The sequence below is a fragment of the Scyliorhinus torazame genome, chromosome 7, assembly GCF_047496885.1.
Source record: "Scyliorhinus torazame isolate Kashiwa2021f chromosome 7, sScyTor2.1, whole genome shotgun sequence".
Lineage (NCBI taxonomy): Eukaryota > Metazoa > Chordata > Chondrichthyes > Carcharhiniformes > Scyliorhinidae > Scyliorhinus > Scyliorhinus torazame.
Genome location: NC_092713.1, coordinates 67,069,634 through 67,075,671, shown reverse-complemented (window position 1 = coordinate 67,075,671; position 6,038 = coordinate 67,069,634). Strand labels below are relative to the sequence as shown.

At 44.5% G+C, this 6,038-nt stretch overlaps 1 non-coding gene across 1 annotated transcript; it reads left to right on the top strand.

Annotated features, from left to right (window-relative positions):
• The first annotated feature begins 409 nt into the window (after nt 1-409).
• LOC140427543 (U2 spliceosomal RNA) lies at nt 410-600 on the top strand. Its single transcript, XR_011948559.1, has one exon. It is a non-coding gene; the product is annotated as a U2 spliceosomal RNA (small nuclear RNA).
• Nucleotides 601-6,038: the final 5,438 nt, after the last annotated feature.

The window sequence follows — 6,038 nt, the reverse complement described above, 5'->3', positions numbered from 1 at the left end:
TTCAATGAATAATTACAAGAAAAACATGTTAAAAAACACATAAAAACACATAAAATAATTACAAGAAAAACACGTAAAAATACCTTGGGATGGTCTGTGAAGAAAAATCTGAGCAATAAAATCTCATATTTAATTTCTGGCACTTTTGTTTGGTGTATTTTAGAAGACCACTCAAATAAAATGTGTTTTTTAATGTATTGACAAGTGCTTTTTAAAAATTAATTTAGTGCTTAGAATATGAATTAAGAAGCATTTACAGAGAGCCTTTCTGAGCCAGCAGTCAGTTCTCAATGACACGTCAATGTTGGCAATGAGAAAATGGCATTCCTTTCCAAGGTGTAATGCCAGTATTCATCAACTTTGCTCCATAGCAAATATCGTCTTAATCTTTTAACTCTGCTCATTGTCAATCGCTTCTCGGCCTTTTGGCTAAGATCAAGTGTAGTCTCTGATCTTTTCAGTTTAATATCTGAAATGTCCCTTATCTGGGGACCATATATTAAATTGATTTTTGGAGCAGGGAGATGGACTCGGGGCTTGCTCCATCCACTCCACGCATCGACCCGGTATTGCAGTATCTCCAGAAATGGTGCACACCACCCCTTAATGGGGAATTTCTAAAAAAGAAAAAACATCTCTCCTCATTGTCATTTAGTAAAGGCATGTAGCTTCATGTCAGCTTATAATGTGGTTTCAGTGATGTAAATCCCGCCTGTGCAAGTGATTAATGCTCAATGAGTCTCCTTACATGCCTTGGGATCTAATTTTTCCCATAGGAAATCCTAAATTGTGTCAGTTAAAGTTGTAACTTTCTTATGTGCAAGCTATTTTGATAAATCAGGCAGGCGGTGCTTTTTTTCTATTCTTGGGATGTGACCATCACTGGGAAATGCAGCATTAGTTGCCCATCCCTAATTGCCCTTGAGAACGTTGTGGCGAGCTGCTTTCTTGAGCCGCTGCAGTCCACGTGGTGTAGGTACACACACAGAGCTGTGAGGAAAGGAGTTCCAGGATTTTGACCCAGTGAAAGTGAAGCAACTTCAATCTAGCTCCAAGTCAGGATGGAGAGTGTCTTGGAGGGGGATTTGAAGGTAGTGGTGTCCCCATGTGTTCGCTGCCCTTATTCCTCTAGATGGCAAAGCTGCAAGTTTGATAAGTGCTGTTGAAAGAACCTTAGCAAGCTGCTGCTGTGCATCTTGTATGTCATACGTATTAGTGCCACTATGCTCTAGTGGTGAAGGGAGTGGCGGATGTATACAATGGTGGGTGGAATGCCAATCAATTGGGCCGTTTTGTCCTGGATGTGATGAGCTTCTTGAGTGGAGAAAAATGGAGAATATTCCACCACATTCTTCATTGTACCTTATAGATGATGGCCAGGCTTTGGGAAGTCAGATGATGAAAAATGAAATGAAACGAGAATCGCTTATTGTCACAAGTAGGCTTTAAATGAAGTTACTGGGAAAACCCCTAGTCGCCACATTCCGGCGCTTGTTCGGGGAGGCTGGTACGAGAATTGAACCATGCTGCTGGCCTGCCTTGGTCTGCTTTAAAAGCCAGCTCTTTAGCCCTGTGCTAAACCAGCCCCTGTGATGAGTTATCCACTGAAAAATTGACACCTATTCTTGTAACCACCTTATTTTTGTGCCCCATCCAAAATGATAACACCCAGGAAGTTGAGAGTGGGGGATTCAGCAATGGTAATGCCACTGAACATGGAGTGGAGATGGCCAGATGCTCTCTTGTTTGAAATGGTCATTGTCTGACACTTGCGTGGCGTGAATGTTATCTGTCACTGATTATCCCAAGCTAATGTTGTCTGGGTCTTGCTGCCAGTGGGAATGGACTACTTCAGTATCTGAGGAGTTGCAAATGGCACTAAACATTATGCAAACATGAGCGAACATCCCCATTTCTGACCTTATGATGGAGGGAAGGTTATTGGTGAAGGAGCTGAAGATGGCTGGGCCGAGGACACTACCCTGAGGAACTCCTGCAGTGATGTCCTGGAACTGAGATGATTGACCTCCAATAGCTACAACCATCTTCCTTTGTGTCAGGTATGACTCCAACCAATGGAGAGAACATACTTGAGCAATCTTTCACATTGTCAAGTAGATGCTAGTGTTGTAGCTGTACTGGAACATGTTAACAAAGAGTACATCTAAAGCAAATATCCTTAATACGACACCTTGGATGCTATCAGGGCCGACCGCATTTGTTGCACCTAGTGCTTTCATCTGTCTCTTGATATCACGTGGAGCGAATTGAATTGGCTAAAGACTTGCATCGGTAATGCGGGGGACTCGAGTGGACACTGAGATGGATCATTCACTTGACATTTCCAGCTAAAATTGCTTTCAAATGATTCTGCCATGTTTTTCTAACAATGACATACTTGGCACTGTCATCATTGAGGGTGGGGATGTTCATGGAGCTTCAACCTGTTGTTAATTGTTTAATTGTCAAGCATCATTCATAACTGCAGAGATTTGATCTGATCTGTTGGTTATGAGATTCCTTTTCTCTATCTATTGCAAGCTGCTCCCGCTGTTTGACACACACACAGAGTCCTTTGCTATTGCTACACCAGGTTGGAACTTCATTGTTCGGCGTGCCTGGTACGGTTCCTGGGTTTGCTTCCTGCAATCTTCATTGAATCAGGGTTAGTCCCCTGGCTTGATGGTAATGATAAAGTGAGGGATATGCTGGGCCATGAGGTTCACAGCTGTGGTTGAATGCAGCTCCACTCTATGTTGATGGCCCACAGCATTTCATGAATGCCCAGTTTGGAGCTGCAACATTGATTTTGAGACCATCCCAATTAGTATGGTGACAGTGGCATAGAACATGACAGACAGAGTCCTCAATTTGAAGACTGGACTTGCTTCCATCGAGACTGTGCAGTGGTGAGTCCTACCTATACAGCCATGGAGAACAGTATCGGTGACAGATGGATTGGTGAGGTCGGTTTCTCCCTCTTGTTTGTTCTTTCACCACCAGCTTCAGGCCCACTTTGAAAAATACATCCTTCAGCACTCAGCCACTTTGTTCAGTTGTGGTCCTACCAAGCCAGTCTTGATGATGCACATTAAAGCCTCCCACCTAGAGTAGGTGCTGTGCCCCAATCTGTGTCTCTTCCAAGTGTTGTTCAGCTGAGGGAAGGTGGTAGGTGGTAATCAACAGGAGGTTCCCTTGCCCATGTTTGATTTGATGCCATCAGACTTCGTGTTGAGGAGTCAATGTTCAGGAACCCCAGTGTCATTCCCTTCCAACTATATACCATTGTGCCAACTCCTCTGAGAGGCCTCTCCTGAAGGTGGACTGTGCATACCCAGGGCTGGTGATGGAGGAGTCTGGGACATTGGGTGTAAGGTACAATTCGGTGAGTGTGGCAGTGTCAGGCTGTTGTTTGGCTAATCTGTGAGACAGCTCTCCCAATCACGATCGAAGATGTTACTGAACAGGATTTTTCAAGGTTTTTTGGGCAGGGTGTACTTTGTTACTACTGTTGCCTAGGTCAATAGCGGGTAGTTGTCTGGTTTTATAAAATCACAGATTGGTCGCAGCACATCGGTTTTACTCTTATTCAGTTTTTATGTCGACGTTTGTTGCAACTGAATGGCTTGCTCGGCCTTTTCAGAGGACAGTTAAGTGTCAACCACATTGTGTAGGTTTGAAGTCACATTTCGCCCAGATTGGGTAACGATGACAGGTTTCTCCCCCCTTAAGGGCATTAGTGAATCAAGTCAGTTTTTAACAAAACGGTAGTTTCATGATCATTATTAATGTGGCGAACATTATGGCTGGGATTCTCCACCGGTGTGATTCTCCGTTTTGCCGGTGCCCGGGGGTTTCCCGACGGCGTGGGGCTGCCCCACAATGGGAAACCCCATTGACCAGCCGGCGTAACGGAGAATCCCGCCGGCCGGTCGGGGCCGAAATGTCGCGCGGCGGGGCGGAGAATCCCGTCCACCATTCCATGTTTATTAATTGATTGAAGTAAATTTCCCCCACTGCTTTGGTAGGATTTGAAATCATAGATCAAATCTTCGGCTAGAAACAGGATAACCTGACCTGTGGTCCTTTGGGGCTCACAAAATGCTCACTCCACCCATGTGTGACTTAAAGGGATGTCTGTCTTTTCACACAGAGATCAAGTGCACAATATATTTTGCGAACCACAATGGATTGCATGAGGAGAATGGGTGAGAAGGTGGGCTACTTAGATGGCCTGTCTCAGTTCTCCAACACAGGAGCCCAACTCGCAACATTGTTTGAAGAGCTCCTAAACCTCATCTTGCACCTTCCTCATCCTCCACCGCCTTGCGACACCTCACACTCCCACACACCACCTTATGACACCTCACATTCCCATATGCCATGCCATGCCCTCTCAGATTCCCCCTGTCATCTCACATTCCCCATGCCACCTCTATGCTCCCCATGTATTCTACATAGCCTGTCACCTAGTATGGGCTATGTATAGTTCTCAGGAGCCATGCAACAGCAACGGGAATTATTTTAAAATCATTGGAAGAACATTAACAATATAAGAAATGCTGATTTCAAACTCATTATAATTGATACTGAACCAAAAACTCAAAGGGAAAAAAATCTAATCCTTTAAATGCCCATTAGGTCTGTAACAAACAAAAAACACACCACACCTGTTATTATAGGCTTATAAAAGTTTCAATAGTTCTTGGATCAATAAGACCATATACAGAGCTGATGGCATTGAAACACAGCCAAGCATTCATATTGGAACAGCTCATAACAAAAGCTTCCCAGTTCCGGTGACTGAACATGTGTCCATTTCCACCTCAAAGCAGAGTGTCTGTCAATCAATGGAGGGAGAAGCAGATGCATGCCATTTATTCTACCTTCAGAAACTGTTTGAACAGACAGATCTGCCAGTCCAATTAAATCAGAGACATTACACGTGAGAACACCACCCACCAGGTACGTGGTACATACTCGTGCGACCCGGCCAATGTTGTCTACCTCACACTCTGCAGGAAAGGATGTCCCAAAGTGTGGTATATTGGCGAGACCATGCAGACGCTGTGACAACGGATCAACAGATATCGCGCGACAATCGCCAGGCAAGAATGTTCCCTTCCAGTCGGGGAACACTTCAGCAGTCAAGGGCATTCAGCCTCTGAAGTGTTCTCCAAGGCGGCCTTCAGGATGCGCGACAACGCAGAATCGCCGAACAGAAACTTATAGCCAAGTTCCGTACACATGAGTACGGCCTCAACCGGGACCTTGGATTCATGTCGCATTACATTCACCCACCACCATCTGGCCTGGGCATGTGAAATCCTACCAACTGTCCTGGCTTGAGGCAATTCACACCTCTTTAACCTGGGATTACCCCTCTCTCTGGATCTGTAAAGATTTAATTACCTGCAAATGCTCGCATTCAAAGCATTGTCTTGCATCTTTGACTTTGTCTATATACATGTTTCTGGAACCTACCTCTTCATTCACCTGAGGAAGGAGCAGCGCTCGAAAGCTAGTGATTTGAAACAAATCTGTTGGACTTTAACCTGGTGTTGTAAGACTTCTTACTGTGCTCACCCCAGTCCAACGCTGGCATCTCCACATCAAAGGTATGACAGTAGAGTACATTTTCAAATATATTATGGTATTTTATAATTGATAAAGCACTGTAATATATAATTAGATGATACTAGTCAATGAAAGGGTCAATATACCTTAGCGGGACAGATCTCTTTGATGAATCACTACATTAAGAACACATCTACATTAGAATATAGCACCTAATAGTGACATTTGAAGGTGTGAAAACATTTTACACTTTTCTTTTGGAATGTTCTCACCTCCAGAGCAGGCTTCCATTTCCTTCAGAAACTCTGGCCTGGATTCTCCGTTTGGAGACTAAGTTCTCCCGGCACAACTGAGTCAACGCTGGTCCCCGCTGACATTGGGAGCGTCAGCCACATGCTATTCTGGGTTCTTTGGCCATGAAAAATTATGAATGGCACGGTGCCTGCCTGATTCCAATGGAG